At 44.2% G+C, this 20,967-nt stretch overlaps 1 long non-coding RNA gene across 2 annotated transcripts in view; it reads right to left on the bottom strand.

Annotated features, from left to right (window-relative positions):
* Positions 1-798: 798 nt before the first annotated feature.
* The window catches only part of LOC119087651, an 86,655-nt gene continuing 66,486 nt past the window's right edge, over positions 799-20,967 (bottom strand). For both annotated transcript variants that reach the window (XR_005091157.1, XR_005091158.1), the window contains exons 2-3: positions 12,898-13,177; positions 799-836 (exon numbers count right to left, since the gene is read on the bottom strand). This is a non-coding gene — a long non-coding RNA (uncharacterized LOC119087651). The remainder of the gene's footprint in view (positions 837-12,897; positions 13,178-20,967) is intronic.

Genomic DNA, 20,967 nt, shown 5'->3' with positions numbered 1-20,967 from the left:
ATGAATAAAAGGGGCAAAATTATACAAATGTAAAAGTGGAGAATCTCTCTTCATCCCACTTTACAAATCTAAACGTTTAAAGGAGATTTCTTTACATTTATTAAAACATACCTAGGGGTTTAGTTTTCGTCATCTTAGAACAAGCATCTGGAAACTGGACAGACAGCTCGGTGTCTGAGAGCCCTTACTGCTCCTGCAGAAGGACCCAAGAGTCTGTTCTCAGCATCCAGTGGTGGTTCACACCCATCTCTAACGCCAGTTCCAGAGGATCTAATGCCCTCTTCTGGTCACCACTGGTACTGCATGTACATGGGACACACACACACACACACACACACACACACACACACACACACACACACTTTAAATAAATATCAAAGAGGGAGAGGGAGAGGAGAGAAGAGGAAGGGAGGAAGGGAGGAAGGGAGGAAGGGAGGAAGGGAGGAAGGGAGGAAGGAAGGAAGGAAGGAAGGAAGGAAGGAAGGAAGGAAGGACCAACTAGTTGTGGTGGTAAACACCTGTATAACTCCAGTGCTCAGACAGGAGGATTACAAGTTTAAAAGGCGAGCCTGAGCTATAAAGAAAGACTTTGTCTCAAAGAAATAGACCAAAAATGAAGGAAGAAAAGAAGGGAGGGAGGGAGGGAAGGAAGGAAGGACTTTATTTTCAGTACCACATGAACAATGTGGTGGTACATGCCTGTAATCCTGGTACCTGTGAGGTAAAGACAGGAGCATGGATCAGAAGTTCAAAGTTATCCATGGCTTTGCATCAGGTTCAAGGCCTGCTTGGTCTACAGAGTAATTCTAGGCCAGCCAGTGACACACAGTGAGACCCTGGAGAGAGAGAGAGAGAGAGAGAGAGATACTGAACTTCAAACTCTGTTCCTAGCATATAAATTTCAACATTTAAATATCCCAAGAAAAGATGGAATACAGTGGCAGCTGCCATTCTGCCAACAACCTGTGCCCATGGCGCTCAGAACACTTTCTTTCACTCTTGCACGTACTCACACATTCATTCAGAAACATTTACTGATATATTCTGTATACCAGGTGTTTTAGCCAGTGTTCAGTTGCTGTGAAGAGACACTATGACCATAGCAACTCTTATAAAAGAAAGCCTTTGATTTGGGCTTTCTTGGAGTCTCACAGGTTAGTCCATATTGTCACTGCAGGAAGCATGGCGGTACCCAGCCAGACACGGTGCTGGAGAAGTAGCTTGGGAGTTCTACATCTGGATCTGTAGGCAGCAGGAAAAGAGAAAGCCTGGGCCTGGCTTGAGCATCTGAAACTCCAAAACCCACCACCCGTGACACACTTCCTCCAACAAGGCCACGCCTCCTAACCCCTGTCAAGCAGTGCCATTTCCTCATAACCAAGCTTTCAAATATATGAGCCTGTAGGAGCCGCTCCTATTTAAACCCCCACACCAGGCAATATGCTAAGACAAAGAGAATTCACATACAGCCCCTGGGGCTGGAAAGGTGGCCCATTGGCTAAGAGCACATACTATTCCAAGCAGAGGACCCCAAGCTTGGTTCCCAGCACCCATGTTGGAGCAGCTCACAACTACCTGTAACTCCAGCTCCAGCAGGATCCAATGCCTTTGGCCTTCACAGGCACCTGCACTTATGTGCACATAAGTACACACACACACACACACACACACACACACACATAAAATCAATAAAAAGAAATCTTTGAAATACAGTTGTCATAAACAAGCCTACAATATTTTGGAAATTTTGTGTTCTTTTATTCCATACATCAAATAATGAAAATGAATGTAAATTTTTCCCTTCCATCTCCACCATGGTCAAGGTCATCACTTCCTGAGGGGATCACTGGAATTGTTTTCTGACTGGAATGTCTATATCCAGCTTAGTCTTTGTCCATAGATTTCTCTTTATTACAATTGCATTTTAAATTTATTTTGTGAGCACATACATGTATCTATATGTATGGATGCTTGCATACATTTGGAAGTCAGGACAATTGTAGGAGTCATTTTTCTCCTCCACCAGGTGAGTTTCATGAACTCCTTCATCAGACTCAATGGCAGACTCCTTCACTCAGCAAGCCGTCTCACAGCCCTGTCCGCAGATTCTTTGTAGGATTTTGTCACTGACCTACCAAAAAGACTCCTTTGGTCTTTATCACACTTCTGCTCAAAAATGTCATATGGTTTGACAATAGACTCTCCATAGAGTCCAAGATGGCTGCAAGTCAGTTCTGGAGGGAAGGAAACAGAGGAGCTTGGGATGTTGGGTATACGTTCTTTGGGAAAGAGCTAGTAACACGCCCACCCTGTGGTCTTCAAAATGGCTTTACGAATTCTCATGTTACTTCAGTCTCTGTCAACTCGAGGAGATGGCACAGGTAAGTTGCAAGTGTCCTCCATTCTGCACATGTGGAAAAAACAGCTGGAGATCTCACCGCCAGTGACTCTCCAACCCAGGTCTGCCACCTCCGACCTCTCCTATTTCCCCTAGCCACGGGGCCACCTTAGGTCCTTGACAAGGACTCGGGGACTGTGACACCGGTGTGTTTGGTTTGATTGGTAGGCTTGAGCACTTGATTTTACCCTATTCTTTCAATCCTGCTCACGTTTTCTCCTTTCTGCTGGCAGCTTTGTCTGAAAATCTCCCATTTTTACAGCTAACCCACAGGGCTCAGAGATTACAGAGGTATGTCCTCAGACTGCCTAGTGCATGCTTCCAGCGCTGGGAGGTTAATTACTTCCTTGCTTTTTTTTTTTTAATAGAAGAGAGGTGTTAGGTACTAAAGAGGGAGACAAACTGAATAATTCCAGAACCAACTGCCATTGTCTCTCATTAAACAATCCCATTGAGACCCCCAAATCATTGCATCCCAACCCTTTCTGGAAGGGTTTATTGTTTTGTTCTTTTGTTATTGTTTGTTTTGAAACAGAGTCTTGCCTTGGAGCGCAGCTGGCCTCAAACTTATGCCATGGCAATCTTCCTGACTCAGCACCCCCCCCCAAGTGCTAAGGGATCACAGGCATGCACTACCAAGCCTAGCTTTCCCACTGTGTGTGTGTTTGTGTGTTGTATATATGTCTTCGTGTGGATGTGTACATGTACATGTAAAAGCATGCATGTGTATTGTGTATATGTGTTCATGTGCAGGTATATATGTATAAACGTGTGTGTGTATGTGTGTGTGTGTGTGTGTGTGTGTGTGTGTGTGCGTGCATGCGTGCATGCATGTGCACACATGTGGAGGCCTGAAGTTGATGTCAGATTTCTTCCTCAGTCTTTCTCCAACTTATTTTTGAGGCAGGGCCTCTCACTGAACCTGGAACTGTCTAATTTAGCCAGATGGCTAGCTAATGAGCTCCAGGGATCTGCCCCATGTCTACCCTATCAGCTCTGGAGTTAGAGATGTGCCTGGTCTTTCTGTGGGTGCCGGGACCTGCACTCAAGCTCCCCTGCCAGTGAAGCAAGAACTTTACAGACTAGTCTCCCCATGGAGGTAAAGAAAGGAATTCACCCTTCCATTTCTTATCACCTGCTTAAAAAAGAAAAAGTACCATGTTTCACACCTTCAATTTTTTGACTGACAAGCCAGAGACATTCTAGAAGTAGACATCCTGGAGTTGTGACTGTTTGGTCTCTGACAGATGAGTATCTTAGCATCCAATCATCAGACAAACAGCAAAAAGAGAATCCCAAGCCACCTCGTCTTCCCGGCCACACTGTGAGTGAGGCACACTGGGGAGGGGACAAGGCTTGCCGGGAGCCATCCATCCATCCATCCATCCATCCATCCATCCAGGAGCCTCTTCCCTGGCCCCCAATTCACACCTGTGCGTGGGTTGCCGGGATGGCTAAACTTAAATACTAATTCCTCCTCCTCTGGGGCAGAAAAGTTTTGGGGTTGATGTGGTGGAGTCCCTGAGTTGGTCCTCTGAGTTTTCCACATGGAAATTGTTCACTGAGCTCTCGCATGAACCTCCACTTCCACCAAGATTCTTCAGAAGAAAAAGTGGCGTCTCCATCAATGGAGATTTTGTCCCGCGCTGAATGTCACTGGGAAGTCTTTCTGACCTGTGGCTGTCAGGCTGGCGAGAAAAAAGATTTGCTGCTGTGGACTGAGTAAATAAACATGCCCAGGAAACAACAGTGGCAGCCGATAACTCAGAGAGAGAAATGAGGATCGATGCTATTTTTAGTGCTAGCTTCCTGATTATGATTGTGCTTGAAGAGCAACTAGCATGAACAATATACACACAGAGTTCATTTCAGACCCCAAGCCCGCCGCACCGTTCTTGGGTTATTTGAAATGCGCTGTGATCTACAGTCATTTTTCAGCTGGCTGACAAGGAACGCAAGTGTAAGTAGCTACTGTAAGGCCCGTGTGCAAAGGTGATCTGAGGAAAGCTGATCGGAGGGAGGCGATTTACTTGTGGAAAATCTCCTAGGGTAGGCATGGTAGCTTGCTTTTATAATCCCAGGCTTGAAAGGCTGAGGCAGGAGGAGTGTCATGAGTTCAAGGCCAGCCTGTGTTACATAGTTTCAGACAGGCTGAACCAAAGAGTAAGACTCCCATAATCAATCAATCAATCAGTTCTATTGTGTGTATCCCATTCTCCCTCTCAAGCTAACATTTACGAAGACTTGTGGTATTCCAAGTACTGTGCTGAAATTATCTCTTTAATTAGACAACTTTGTGATGTAGGTAGTCTTATTGTATCCATCTTACAGAAGTCTTGCAGCCTAGAAAGCTAGCACATTGACTGGAATGCATCTTTGAATTTACAGTTAAATCCGCATGTCATTATAGGTACAGAAACAAGCTAACATATCCTTCTGCTCCTTGTTCTTTCCTGGAAAAAAGGAGAATCATGTCTTATAAGGTGTGCATTTTCCCCAGTGCTGGGGATTGAACTCGGGACCTCACAAATGCAAAGGAAGTTTCTACCATCAAGCTCTATCCTCAGCCCAAGAACTTGGCCTCCTCTGTTCTTCCCTCCCAACCCTTCCCCACTCCCTCCCACAAGAAGGCAAGGCCTCCCATGGGAAGGTACATTCAGTAGAGGCAAGTCCAAGCCCTTCCCCCTGCCTCAAGGCTGCACGAGGTGTCCCATCATAGGTAGTGAGCTCCACGTAGCCCACTTATGCACCAGGGATGGATTCTGATCCTACTGCCGTGAGGCCCCCCAAGCAGATCAAGCTGCACAACTGTCTCGCCATGCAAAGGGCCTAGTCCAGTCCCATGCAGGCTCCACAGCCATTGATCCAACTTTCATGAGTTCCCTCTAGTTTGGTTTGGTCGTCTCTGCAGGTTTCCCCATCATGATCCTGATGCACTTGCTCATAGAATCCCTCTTCTCTCTCTTTGACTGGACTCCTGCAGCTCTGCCTGGTGACTGGCTGTGGTGTGTAAAATGAATGAAAAAAATTTCTTAATAAAAAATATAAAATAAAAACTATGTCCTCTGAGGGCAGAGCCCAGAAAACTGATAGGAACAGAGCTGCCCAGGTAAGCCAGGAAGAAGTGCAGTGGCCATGCTTGGAACTCCTCCCCTCCCGTCCCCCTATGCTGAGTCTGGCCCCGAGAATCACACAGCTGCTCTTGTCATTTCCCAGACCTGAACTAAGTCACAGGTACCAAAGTCCAGCTCTAGCCACCAGTTTCCTACCACACAAGGAGCCAAGTAGCTGGGAGGGTAACTTCTATGCCCCCCCCCAATATAACTGCCCATCCTTCCTTCTGCCTTCAAGCTAGATGGTCACTAAAAGGTGTGGACACAAACCACCTTCAACTATATAAACTCTACTAACGGTGGGACCTTCAGGCCCAGTGAGGCAAGAAACAAACGAATCTATGTTACGTGACACTCTGAATGTCCGTGTTGGCAATGTAATACCATGACACTATGTCTGTGTGGAGCTTTCTCATGTTTCGTTTTGTTTTTAAATGCGTACGAGTATTTTACCTGAATGTACATTTGTATACCATGTGCATGCCCGATGCCTCCCAAGACCAGGAGAGGGCATCAGATTCCCCAGAACTGGAGTTAGAGATGTTTGTGAGCCACTGTGTATGTGCTGGAATTGAATCTGGGTCCTCTGAAAGCAAAGCTGTTAACCACTGAGCCATCATTCCAGTCCCTGGAGTCCCACTGTTAACCCCTGAAACTATTACTAAATATTTGCATATTGAGTATATATAGAAAATACAGACTAAAACAAGGTAAAAAGCCAAGTGGCCAATTTAAAGGACTAGATATCTGAGTTCTACTAAATTTCTCACACTCGCTGACAGGCTGCTGGCTGCTGTGGTAAGGTATTTCCAACAATCTATGGAGATACCCAGCTTCTGCTCTCTTTCATGTCATTTCTATGGCCAATGTCCACTTGAGGCAGAAATGACCATCCACACTTCTATCCTAACACACAGGCCAGGCCCAGCATTGGCAGGCTTGATGTTCTTCACAGGCTCATCGTCACTCACATTCCTGAGGCCCAGAGGACAGATGCACACTGGGGTCAAGTTGAATCACATGCCGCCCACAGACAGGAAGGGTACACATGGAAAGTTAAGGAACTATTTCTGCAAGAAAAGGGACAGAAGCCTGAAAACAATAGATGTTCTCTTAGCCTCTCTTTATTAAATCAGAATTACTTGTGATCCTTTACTAAAATTACTCAGCACTGACACATAAAATATGTAAGCATGAATATAGTTAAGCTTTCCCCTTCACAACACAGTATTTTTAGATGGACCTAATAATAGTAGCACATATTTTAGAGATTTGGGTATCCACTGGTATATAAACGCCTCCTGTTGACATTCAAGCCAAAGACGGAGACCAAAAATCTGTTATTCCTATAGACTGAATCCTTGCTCCTAAGAAGGTGTCCTGATAATTTTACAGAAATGTTTAGTTCCAGTTCTCAGTATTTCCAGTTGTCCTACTTCTCAGGAAGGGTGTGCCTACATGTCACATCTCATCTATGGTTCCTTCTGGGTCCCTTCTCATGCTTCTCCAATCTTACTGTTCCCTGATGAGACTAACTTACATTAACTGTATCCAGGAGCTCTCCTGACCTCCGGCTTCCGTTGGCTAGCCAACAGGGAGAGCCAGCGGGAGGTGAGGAGGGACAGGAGAGTAAAGAGGAAGCTGTACCCCTCGATGGGTGGTTCCAGTGCCTGCTGAAGACACCCTTTCCACACCACGGTCTGCATCACCGTTCCTTCCCAGCCCTGCCCTGCTCCTGGACAGCTGACACATTCATGGCTCACTGACATACTTCCCACATCTTTGTAAACAATCTCTTTATTAAACTCTCCTCCAGTTTTCCTATTTTAAACATATTGCCTGTTCCTAGTGGGACCTTGGTTAATGTAATTTGCAAAAATTTAATAGAAAAGGATCAGAAAGAAATAGAGAGGGTGACTACAGACTATTTCATTAATTGCCTGGTTATTGCTAAAATTTCTTCCCTTGAGGAGACTAAAAAATGCCCACCTCACTCCTTCTAAGGTCCGAACAACAAACCGAAGTTCATCCTGGGAAACCAATGGGTGTATTGGGCTTAATTACAGAGCATGGGTGAGGGGTGCTGACAGGACCATAGATGACCCCAAAAAGCAGATGCACTGAAATGTCTGCATCCAACCTGTCATGAATGATGGCTTCCCCATAACTGCATAGATGGAACCCCCACCAATTAACCTCCCCAGCTTATATAATCTAGCCTTTCCCCCAGACCACATGCAATTATGGCAGAATTGCATAAAATGGCTTGGAGGAGGGACTAGATGCTCCCCAGCCCCTTTCTAGAAAGAATGGCAGCTGTCAACAAACCAGGCTATGATGATCTTAGGCACAGCTGGTCCTGTGATAGTAGCACTTGTTCTGCTCTAAGGATGGCCCTGTCCAACAGCGACAAAGAACAAAATGCTAGAAATGTTCCAAGCAACTTGATGTTTGGATTCATATACATTTTCACTCTAACTACCCTTAAAAACCTACACATTAGAAGTGTAAACCAAGGCTGATATCAGACATTTTCCACTTGAGAGAGAGTTTTTTTTTTTTTTTTTTTTTTTGGTTTTTCGAGACAGGGTTTCTCTGTGTAGCTTTGCGCCTTTCCTGGAGCTCACTTGGTAGCCCAGGCTGGCCTCGAACTCACAGAGATCCGCCTGGCTCTGCCTTCCGAGTGCTGGGATTAAAGGCGTGCGCCACCAACGCCCGGCTTGAGAGAGAGTTTTAGGATATAACTATTTGGAAATCTCTTCTCTATTTATCTTTTGTTTTGTTTTCCCTTTTTTTTTTTTTTTTTTTTTTGAGATAGAGTATTGCTATATTCTCTAGGCTGGCCTTGAACTCACAATCTTCCAGACTGTAATTGTAAGTGTGTGCTGTGATGCCTGGCCCTTAGATATAGTTTTGATAAACACAAGAGATAAAAGAAGGTGATGCTTTGGGAAGATGCCAAGGAAGGTGGAAGATTTGCTATTTAAACTCTTCCTTTCCAGTTTCTTCTTTCACAAGTACTATTCACTGCCAGCTCAGAGGAAACAGCTGTTTCCATTGCAATCATTAACATTTTTCGGTGTTTGTTCCGTTTGCCAAGGTTCTAGAACAATTATGATGCCGGCGGGGGGTGGGGGGTTAGAGGAATAGAAGTTGTGAGAGAAAGAATCGGGAGCTTGAGTAGATAGAGATGACACCCCACAGTGGGAGACCTCTGGCCGATGAGAGTGTGGGGTAAGGGACAGAGGAGAATGGAGCAGAGGGACCAGATGGTTGGATCACTGGATATTATGCAAGGAGATTAAGGGGGGAGGGGAGCTGGCCAAACTTCAGGACTGTCAGTAACCAGACAACAATAACCTGGAAGCTATTTAGCCTACATCCCACTGAAAACAGGGTTCCTATCTAGTATGGTTCAATGAGCATACTCTAAGGATGGCGGGCTTCCTCATACTTGCCTGCTTTTTGTCAGATCCAATGATAGTCTCTGTTCATAAACAGAGGGAGCAGGGCTGTTGCCTTAGGAGATCTCCTAAATCTGAGAGACAACAGAAGAGAGAGACTAAGAAGGAAAAGATCAGAAATTAGCCTTCAAACTCCCATGCTTCTAATTTACATCAAATTTCCTGTCGAATTTCAGAGGGTTGACAAGATGGCTCAGCAAGTAAAGGCACCTGCCACAAAGCCTAACTACCTGGATTTGATCCCTGAGACCCACATGGTAGAAAGAGAAACACAACCCCCATAAAGTATTCTCTGACTTCCACATGCACACATGTGTATATGTATGCACACACTCGGATGCTCCAGTGGCGCAATCGGTTAGCGCACGGTACTTACGTATGCACACACTCAAGCACACATGCACATGCACAAAAGATAAATAAAGATATAGCTAAAAATCAAAAGGAAAAATTCCTATCATAGTTTACTGTCCTTTGGCTGAAGCCCTAGGGACTGTCTCAGATAATGAGACTGGGAGTTACTCCGTTTCTGGTCCCCAGCTCCCTGCTGCTGGGGCTGGAGCTGGAGCCCAGTGGTAGAACACTAACCTAGAAAATGCTGAGACCTTGGGTTCGATCCCTAGTATAGGGGGAGAATGCCTACTGTTATTCTTGATTATCTATCTGTTTAAAATATGTTTAAAGATGCTTGTAAAGAATCCAAGGAGTGAAAGAACATATTTGCCTTTATAGTTTTGGCTTTTGGGCATTCTTAAGTCTAAGATTTTTGCCTGGGTGTGCACCCCCAAGACTGCTGCTTTTAGTTGCTCAATTGATTCTGCGATTTAATGGAAAGTACTATCCTCTTTCCATTCAGTTGGGATAATTGTTGCCCAGGCAAATCATTATAATTAAATTCAATTTAAAAGTGAGAACCCACCTGCAACCATATGTTAAATCTGCTTTTGGATAAAGAACTTGGTATTTTCACTTCGTATTAAATGCAAAGGTGTGTGACGACAGGAGATTTTTCAATGGAGGTAGTTAGGGAGCTTCGCCTCTTTTTCAAATGATTAATTATAATTTACATGTGTCTGAAAGGAAATTACTTAAACCTTAGAAAAACATTTCCATTAAATAGAATCTGCCATTAAATGGGCTTCTGGCATGTCGATTTGGTATTGACACAAGAAAATAAAGAAACAGAGATGAGAAAAGTACATGCAGTGTTTTTAGAGGATGCTTGACTAAAACACAGAGGGTTCTTGGAGAGGACATTTGGCATGGTTTGACTCCCAAAACATCTTCTATCCCCTATTTCCACACTGGGGGGTGGGGAGATGGAGGTGGGGGCAGTCTTCCTGATTCAAGCCAATATTCTGTTTTCCTGGCCTTGGCGATTTCATTAGATCAGAGTCAATGGCAGATTTGCTAGAACTTCTGAGAAGGAAAAAAACAATCTTTCCTTTGGGAGCTCCATAAAGAGATCCCCACATACTTCATGGGGGGGGGGGTGTTAAATGTAAGACTTACAAGCTGTTGCCCATCAAGAAGCTTTGCCCCCACTGACTATGATTCATGGTGCGGGAAGATACTCTGCATGACAGTAGGAGAAAGGCAATCATCAGTATCACCCAGTTAGAATCCCCGCAACCTGCAACAGTGACCTTCCTGTGGGATATACTAGCGCAATAGTGGCATAAACGTTTCAAGAAAAACCAACCACTGTTTTTTATTTAAGACCCACTCCATGAGACGACACCCATATCCAGTACTGCTAAAGTGGCCAAGAACCTGAGACTAGGTAAGCCATGAGCCTAGGGGACAACCTGTTACTACTGTTCTGCTAAAGGAACAGAGCCACTGAATGACTCCTTGGCAAATGGAACATACTGCTACACCCATGGATCAGCACTTCTCTCAACCCATATCAGAGACACTCCTTCTTGAGTGGTTGACAACTAACACAGAGACCCATAACTTGAAGATGTGCAGATAGGGAAAGACTTCGGAGCACTCGGTCTTAAATGGAATATCTTTACCAAACCTCCCCCCCCAAAGCTCAGAGATCTATGCAGAAGAGGTGGCAGAGAGATTGAAAGATCGAGAAGTAATGGTTGACTTCAAGGAGAAAGTGTCTTCCAGACACAACAGGACTGATGCATATTTGAACTCACAGAGAGTGTAACAGTACACACAAGACCTGCACAGATTCAAGCCCGACAGGGTCTCAGAACTGAGAGGGGAAAGTGGACATGGGATCCCACCCCTAGCCAAAAGACTTATCTATTTGCAATTGGTACCAGCTAGCAAATGGAAAATCAGTTTTCTCCAATAGAGTGTCCTTCAACCACACTCCAGGGTAGGCTCCATACCCTGCAGTAGTTAGCCAACACAAATGATTTGTTTTGTTTTGCCTTTTGTTGTGTTTTGATCTTATTGGTCTTTTGATGGCTTGTTTTGGATTGGGGGGGTTGAAAGAAAGTTAGGTGGGGAAGGAGGGAGTGAGTACCTGAGAGGAGTTGGGAAAGGGAACAACATGATCAAAATGTATTATTTTTAAAAATTAACTAAAAAACAGAAAATATGTGAGTGTTAGGTCTCAAAGAAGCTCAGGACAAATGACTAACTGAGGTATGGACTCTGGCCACCAGTCATCCTCAGTCCCTACTCACAAGTACCAGGTACAGAGTCATTGGAGCTGGCATACCCTCACGCCTACCCTAAACCTCTCCAGCCCCTGAGATTCACTTCCCTTCCTCCAGCTTCTCCTTTCCTATAACCCACCCATTTTGGACACACGTCCTCTTGATTCTCTTGGTGCTCTTGGCTCCTGGTTCCTCTTGTGGCCTCTCTATCTCCTCTCTTCTCTTCCTCTCTCACTGCCCACCCTCACCCCCACCTGTCTGTCTCCTCTTGCGGCCCAGTTCAGTTTGAACCCTTCCAGAGGCTTTTTCTCCCTCATACCTACAATAAACCTCCACCTCCACCATATCTAGGAGTAGTCATGGCCTCATTTTTCATTCATTAAGTAACTCTGCCTTTCTCAATCAAGAAGCGAGGTCTAGAGTAAGCAGGGTCACTGATGACTGTATTAGCTACTCTTCTCATCAAGGACACAAAGCATCTAACAAAAGCAACTTAGAGGAATGATGTAAGGCCTGGTGGTGAGAGCGTGAGGCTGCTGGTCACACCTGTATCTACAGCCAGGAAGTAGAGAAAGGTCAGTTTAAGTACTTAGCTTGTTTTTTCCTTATTGCCTTTTTTTACTTATCTATCACAGTAGCTCATGCTGTGCACATGTAGGGTGGTCTTTCTGCTTCAGTTAAATCCCTCTGGAAACACCTCCATAGACACACCCACACATGTGTCTCCCAGGCAATCTTAAATTCAGTCAATTGACAGTGATGATTAACTATTATAAGTCTACTCTTGTCAACTTGACACCCATTTTAGTCCATAACAGCCCACTTCTGGTTCCCTAAGAGGTTTTTGGCTAGCTCAAAGAAAATGGCATTTAGCTCATCTTCAAGAGTCCCCTAAGTCTTAACAGTTCTAACACTGTTCAAAAGTTGTTGTTGTTTTGTTTTGTTTTTTAAACTCATGACAATCTCTTAAGTGAGACTCATGTAAAATTAAAACTTAAGTAATATTTGTCATATACAATGTCACAGAATAAATATCCCCATTCCAGTAGGAAGAGTCAAGTGTAGTAAGGAAAGATCAGGCTCAAACAAAGATGAAGGCCAGTAGGGAAAACTACAAATCCTGCAGCCTTGTGTCTGGAATCCCCTCTTAGTATCATCATCTGATCCCCAACAGTCTAGGGGAGCCCCAGCCCTCCAGCCTTGCAGCCCACCACACACGTAACCTCCTTTTCAGGTCAAACCCATCCTAAGTGCTGTCCTGTAATCCAGAATCTCCATTAAAACCTGGGCCTCACCTTAACAGCTTCAGATAAGGACCTCTCAGAGCCTCCTTGCGGGAAACGCTACCTTGCCGCACACTGTCCGGTCTTAGCAGCTGTCTGGAATCCCGTTGCAAGCTCAGCCACTGCTGTAGTGTCCTCGCTCCTTAGCTGACGCAGGAAAATACTTTCCAGGACAGTTGTCTTCCAGCAGTGATCGCCTTCAGCAGCAATCTCGATTTCGTCTCTCTGCTTTCAGCTGAATCTGTATTTCTAGATGCTGGAGCCTTGGCTGGGGAGGGTCTCACCGCCCATTCTGCAGATGCAAAGCACATGGTCTCACCTAAAAGAGTTAATGACTACAGATGCTGTCTGCACCCCATGGTCTGCAACTGACCTCATGCCGTGTTCATTAATAAATCCCACATTTTTCATCTCTTTCTAATTTGAATTCTCATTATAAACTCAGTAAAGAAAAACCATACCACAGCCAAAATGTTACACTATCTCTACCACCAAACAAATTAGTACACTATTGGGTTCAGCCTGACTCAAATTTCTATAATACGGACAAATTGCAGCAAGATTCCTTGACAGAAAACAATCTTAATAACTTCTGACCCAGGTTTCAGCAGAGACCTTGTTCCTCTCAGAAACCTCATGAGCTGAACCTCCACTTCCCACATTCCTCTCAGTATTCTGTTCTTCTGAGCTCACCAGAATAGCCCGCCAAATTCTGCTTACAGTATGCCATGGCTCTGAGGCCTGTAGCTCTATACTCTCACGAATTTTCCCACAAACTGGCTGTAAAGGCCTGTGAACACTCCTCAGTATTAATTTCCTGCTTTCAGTCACTCTTCTCATTGCTCTTACCACACCCCTGACAAAGGCTACTTGAGGGAGGAAGGATTTATTTGGCTATTTGAAGGGCCAGTTCATTCTAAGGAGAACGCAGTGGTGTGAGCATGAGGTGCTTAATCACATCATGTGTCCTTGGGGAGACAGAGGTGAGTGCTAATGCTCAGCTTGCTTTTTCCCCCTTTTCCTTTTCATTCTACTCTAGGATTCCAGCCCATAGGATGATGCCATTCAGATTCAAAGTGTGTTTTCCCTCTTGTGTGAAACTTCTCCAGAAACACCCACATAGACATGCCTGGATGTGTGATCCTAGATGACCCTAGGTGAACCTAAGTGATCCTAGATCCAGTCAAGTTGACTGGATCACCACAGAGGTATAATTTAAGTCATTCTGAGAAATGAGAGACACTTGTAGATCATTCACCTGTGAGTACTCATCTTCATGCTTTGAGCTAATTTTGGTTTCAGATTATTTCAACCACTAAGATTTTGACCACATTGAAGCAAAATGTCTTCCAGTGTGTGACTCAGTATGGCACCGGTCAACACCTGCAATATTGAGATGGTGTTTGGGATCTGGGGCTCCTAGGCCTGACTGAATCACCTGAAAATTTAATAAACATGCATGTAAAACTTGAAAACCAAGCCGGGCGGTAGTGGCGCATGCCTTGAATTCTAGCACTTGGGAAGCAGAGGCAGGCAGATTTCTGTGAGTTTGAGGCCAGCCTGGTCTACAGAGTGAATTCCAGGATAGCCAGGACTGTTTTACAGAGAAACCCTGTCTTCAAAAAAAAAAAAAAAAAAAAAAAAAAAAACACCTGAAAACCAGGCATGGGGTACCATTAATAAATATTAATATTCAGGATGCTGAGGCATGAGAATATCATTACAAGGCTGTACTATGGAGTGACACCTGTTAACCCTCTCCTTCTCCCCCACCAAAAAGAAGATAGAAAATCCCAAAGACCAATAACTTTAGGAAATTACTTTTTAAATAGGTGATTTGAGAATAGGATCTCATAAAAAAAAAATTAGCCTGAGGGAGAAAGAAACAGAAGAAGGTAAAAACAATTGAAGAGGTAGACATGGGACTGGAGAGACCATTCAGTGGTTAAGAGCATTTTGTTGTTCTTTCAAGAGACCCAAGTTCAATTCCAGTGCCCAGGCAGCTCACAACTACCTGTCACTCCAGCTCCAGGGGATCCAATGTCTCTGACCTCTACAGGTACCCACCCCAACACACACATACATGCAAACACCATTAGTTTTAAAATACATATATATCGATATATATTGTATTTTATACAACATCAGTTTAAAAAAATAAATATTTTTAAAAGCACATTTAATTCTGTTATTCAGCTTTTAATTAATTAGAATCAAATTTTTAAAGTACTGTGCCAGACCTTGATAGGATAGATTACAAGGCCAAATAGCACGAACTCTACCCTTCAAGGGTTTGTTGTTTTTTTCAATCCAATAGGTTTTGCATTATTGAGAACAGAAAGTCTGACATAAATAACCCATGCAGATCTGTTTACTTTAGCTCATGTTGCAGAGGTCTCTGTCCACAGTCCTTGGGTCCACTGATTTGGGCCCATGTCAGGCTGACCATGTTGGCAGTGGGAGTGTGTAGTGACAGGCTCTTCACTTCGTGGTAGACAATAAGCAGGAATAGGAGAGGACTGGAGTCAAGGTATAACCTTCAAGGGCACGCTTCCCCGACATGATCTATTTCCCCCAACTAGTTCTACCTCTAAAAATATCACCACCAGCCAGGAGCCAAGTGTTCAACACAACACGAGAGCCCATGGGGACATTTCCTCCTCAAACCATAGCAGTGAAGGAAGACGCTTGTGTGCGTCTAAGTCCAATGCCCCCGGAAGGCAAGTGCTGAGAAATCCTTTCCGTCACTTCACAGCTTCCTCAGAGTGTTCACACTCATCCCGTCATTTGATTCTCACAACAGCCCTTCGAGATAGGCAGCTGCACTGCCTCATTTGGCATAAAGCAACTGAGCTCAGAAGTGTGCAAAGATAAATAAATGTAAATGAATGTCACCGTGGCATTATTCAAAGGGGGAAAAGAACCCAAAACTGCTCACATTATCTATCAACAGTGGAGTGGCTAAACACATTCCGTTCTTCCAGAAAAGGAAGTAGTAGGCAGCTGTGGAGATAATGCGGTGAAGTTTCTCTTCTAGGTAGAAGGGAGTAAGCATGTTCTATCCTTTCCTACTGATGGCATTGCCAGGTTTATACACCAAAAGTGCAACATGTCTAGCAAAATTTCTTTTTCAGATAAAGCATTTTTTAATAAATTATATTTTTTGAATTGGCATACAAAGTATCAGGTATCATTAAGGAATTTTCAAACACAGCATGTGTTAGTAGCTATTTCCTCTCTCCTTCAACAATGAATGTTTTTAGTGTGTGTCCTGTGCAATATTTAAGATAGAAAAAATGATGCAGGGTGACTTGTATTTTATCTGGCAACCTGATACTGAATATAACCAAAATCACAGCTGAAATGCTCTTAGTTACTAAAAACTGAAGGTCCTAGCAACAAAAGAAGATCATGAACCAGCTGATACATTTCTTGAGACCTTGTTCGATTTTTTTCTTGTCCCGGGGCCTGTACTGAAAATCAATCCAAACCTAAAAGTTGTGAACTCAGACACAAGAGCCTAAGACAAGTCCTCCCTCTCTGACCCGAGGAATGAGAATAGGGTCCTGTATATGATCGAGATAATAAAGTAAGGAATGTCCTTTTTCCTCCTCTCCCTCCCCCTCCTTTCTTTCTTAATCAAGAGTCACAGCAAGCCACATGCCAGAGCTCCAGCGCAGCCTAGGAGTAGCCAGACCACCACCATAGTGATGGTAAATAGACACCCAAAGCTCTTAGGTGACCCTTTTCCTGGACAAGAGGAGCTATGAGCTGACTTCATGTAAGGGACACCTTATGTGTCACTTAGGTGTGGAAGTCAACTCAACTGCAGGACGTTTGTGGCCAGCTCAGCAGGACAAATCTCCTGGTTTCCATCAAAGGACCAGAAAGGGCAGAGGACTGGAGAATTTGAACAGGGAGAGCAGTTAAGAAAAAATAACCTGTAAGGGAATTCAGGGCTCAGTCTTGAAAGGCACATGATCCCAAACAATGTTCTAAAGTGTAAAAACTGAACTGTAGGATCAAACTCCACCCGGGCTCCTGGTGGTTCACTCGGTAGTACATGCATGGGGCAGATTCAGAAAACAGTCCGAAGTATATGGAAACTGAGCTGATTTGGCATAGCCTTGAAGAAACAGGAGGGATTAGCACACTAAACACACCTGGGTTGGATGCCTCGGCTGGCAGCCAACCTCCAGGATGATCCGCAGTGCCCTGGCATCCTGGTGTTCATACCCTTTCTTCCTGTACCATTCTGGAGTAGGACAACAGTGAGTCCTCATGTTTTGTGAGAGTATAAAGGCTGTGCCTTTGGTGTTGGGTTCATTTACTCTTCATACTCTACTGAAAGAAAGTCATGCATGAATAATCCTAAAAAGAGGGACCAAATGGCTGAAGTCCAAGCAGCATCCAGTGAATGAACTTAGAAGTGGGCTGTCAAGACGCAGCAAGGTCATGCACCATCATAAGAGAGCCTAAGCTACAACCACGCCATGCAGCCATGTCTTAAACTTCTAGATGTCAGGGTTTGTGAGGTATTTGCTGTGTCAAGATACTAGGTTTGGCATGTTCTATGGTACAACCATAGAGGACAAAGGTCCGGGCCAAAAGCAACAATCCCCACAAGGTTCAAACAAGCTACAGCATCTCAGAGGAATCAAGCTCTCAGTGATGCAACTCAGACTACTTGAGTGAGAAAGGAATCACGGTAATTTCAGATCTACCACATAATCCCACAATTTCAGTGCTGGATATAGACCCAAATGACCTGAAATCAGTATATTCATGTAGCTCATTTCTGGCCTCAAACTCACTATACAGCCTAGGCTTCCACTGAACTCCTTGATCCTCCTGCCTCTGCATCCCAAGTACAGAGATTACAAATATATGTCACCATGCCTGGCTAAGTCTAGAAATAAATATTTTATTTGTTACCATATGCTTATATAAAATGTATTACATTGCTTAAATTAAGATTTGTAAAACTGAGACTCAATCTGTCATTCTGTCCACATTCACAGTAACAAAGGGTTCAGACTCCAAAGAACTCTTACATGCCTAAGTTGTTTTGTTGTTGCTATTGTTTAAGATTTATTTTTATTTTACATATTTGGGTATTTTGCCGTATGTGTGTATGTGTGCTGTGTGCACGCCTGTGCCTTTGGAGGCCAGAAGAGCTGGACCCCCTGGAACTGGAGTTGCCAATAGTTGTGAACCACCATGTGGGTGCTGGGAACCAAACTTGGCTCCTCTGCAATAGCAACAAGAGCTCTTAACCACTGAGCCGCCTCTCCAGCCCTGCCTAATGCTCTTTTTAATAACCATGAGAAACAGAAAGCCAGATAGGAGAGATAGGATATTGAGAAAGGCTTTACAGAGATAGGTCTTAAGACATGGAAAAAAGTCAAAGCTGGAGATAGTGGATAAGCCCCTCTGATGAAGAAAACACTGTGAGGACAAGAGCAGGGGCATGCAGCACACACCTGTAATCCTAGCACTTGGGAGCCTGAGGCAGGAAGATTGTGAGTTCAAGGACATCCTAGGCTACATATGGAAACCTTAAAAAAAAAAAAAAAAAGGTGGGGGCAGAAAAAACACTCTTCAGAAAGTTCATATCCATTAGCTCCATTATACATATATAGATGTCACTAGTATAAAATGATACAGAGATATTATAGGGTGTGGGGGCTTAGACAAGCATGGCGGTATGCACCTGTTCCTTAGAACTTGGAAGGAAGAGGCAGGAAGAACAGGAGTTCAGTCATCTTCAGCTACACAGTGAGTTTAAAGCCAGCCTGAACTACATGTGATCTTGTCTCCAAAAACAAATAATAAGCAAAAGGCCCTATGGGTTTTGAGAATTAGGAATTCTCAAACATTCACAAACTTAAGAAAAATGCCAGGAAAAATGGAGGACAAGGCAGGTGGGAGATTAAGGCAAGAGTGACTCCTGCCTCAACGAGTCCAGGGAGAATGAGAAAGAAGACTACGGCAGAGGAAAGGGGAAAGGCACCAATGAAAGAATTTAAGGGGGGGGGGGCGCGGATCATGATCATGGACCAGGATCAAGATTCAGGCAGCAGATAACATGGGCAAGTGGTAAAGAAAAAGAGCCCTGGCAGTGGGAAGCTCTCTGACCTAGGTCAAGGACTACGTTGAATTTGGGGAGGTGGTAAACACAAATGACATAGAAGGGCGTATTTTCTTCCAGCGACTACCGCAAATATCTGCTGTCCACCTGTTCTTACAATTTGATTTTGTACTCTAACTTGGAAATGTAAGGGCTCTGGCCCTTTTCCCTTGAATACGAGTGGAATTCTTTGCCCTTTCAAGCAGCACTGGGCAGCAGATACAGAGTCTGGGAGAAGCTAGTGTCTAAAGGGCAGGACAGCGGGCTGGTGAGATGGCTCAGCAGGTGAGAACACCTGCAAGCTTGTTTCCCAGCACCCACATGGTGGCTCACAACCATCTACAACTCCAGTTCCACTGGGTCTGATGCCCTCTGCTGACCTCCATGGGCACCACACACACACGTAATGCAAAAACAAAACAGGCACATGAAATAAATAACTCTAAATATATATGTGTCTGTGTGTGTGTGTCTGTGTGTGTGTGTCTGTGTGTGTGTCTGTGTATGTGTGTCTGTGTGTGTCTGTGTGTGTATATGTGTGTGTGTCTGTGTGTGTCTGTGTGTGTGTGTGTGTGTGTGTGTATAGTTCTGGTTTTGTTTTGTTTTGTTGTTTTTCAAGACAAGTTTTCTTTGTGTAACCTTGGCTGTCCTGGAACTAGCTTTGTAGACCAGGCTGGCCTCAAACTCACAGAGATCTGCCTGCCTCTGCCTCCCAAGTGCTGGGATTAAAGGCGTGCCCACCACCTAGATAAAAAACGTATTTTTAATTTAAAGGGAAGAAAGACAACTTCTCCTTATTCACTGGAACACTTACACACAAAGCCATAAACCCCACCATTGAAGACTTCCAAAGGCTTTGAGTCTTCCATGCTGTGAGAAAGCCAACCCATAGGCAGGAGCCGTGTGAAGGCTTCCAGGCTTGCCTTTATTTTTCCTATCATGTGTATCAGACATGCACGTGATCTTCCTTGTCTTTCCAAATAAACACATGGATATCACGGGGCAAAAATGTGATGGTTAATCTTTATTGCACACAATATAATCAGCCACTTCATTCCTGTCACCACACCTTCCCCAACGTGGTGGACTGTAACCCTCAAACTGCAAGTCAGAATAAACCTTCCTTTCCTTAAGGGCTTTATGGTCAGGGATTTGTCACAGCAGTGGGAGAGTATCTTATGGTACAAGTGGTAACTCACACTCGCTGTGCCCTTCCTGAATTCCTGACTCACAGATAATGGTTGCTGGTCTACACCAATAAACTTTGGGGTGGTTTGTCATGGGCAATAACCAGAACAGGCAACCTTTACTTACCAGCAAATCAGTGTTCTGTATTTAATGGGTGTTGAGCCAGGTTCGAAGGGGACAGTAACGAATAGTCAAAGATGGGGAGGTTTCCAATCAGAAGGCCAAAATGAGACATATCCCTAGACCTGGTCATGCAGAAGTACCTAGTGAGGAACAGTCAAGCAGTGAGACATTTCCCACCAGCTTAGCTGCTGAGGGTAAGGCAAGGTAGTGTGGACCAGGGCTGTGATGAGTTAAAGTACGTGGAATAAACTGGGGCTGTGAATGTTCTAGGAAAGCAACATGATCTCGTTAAAAACAGGCTGCTCAGTTGCATGAAGGCCCAGCTGGATTTAATGGCATGAATTTGGAATGCGTCATATCAGCCCAGTAGGATCGTGTCCTCCAACAATGTTTAACAGCTTGGAAGACAAAGTAGGAAATTCAGTAGTAGGAAAGATCTTAGCTTTATGTGGCATGACGACTACCACACATCCCTTAAGTTGTTTAGTAAACAACTACTTAATACCTACTATATGTCAGAAAGTATGCACGATGGAGTAAAGGGGAATGTATAACAGCATAAAGTACATAAAGTGAAAAAGCCTTGAAGGAGATAAAGGTTTTTCTCCAGAGGAAATAAGATGGACACTCCCTTTAGTATT

This window comes from Peromyscus leucopus, chromosome 3 (genome assembly GCF_004664715.2).
Source record: "Peromyscus leucopus breed LL Stock chromosome 3, UCI_PerLeu_2.1, whole genome shotgun sequence".
Classification (NCBI taxonomy): Eukaryota; Metazoa; Chordata; class Mammalia; order Rodentia; family Cricetidae; genus Peromyscus; species Peromyscus leucopus.
Note: the sequence above shows the minus strand (reverse complement) of the source record. Positions and strands in the feature narration are given on the sequence as shown.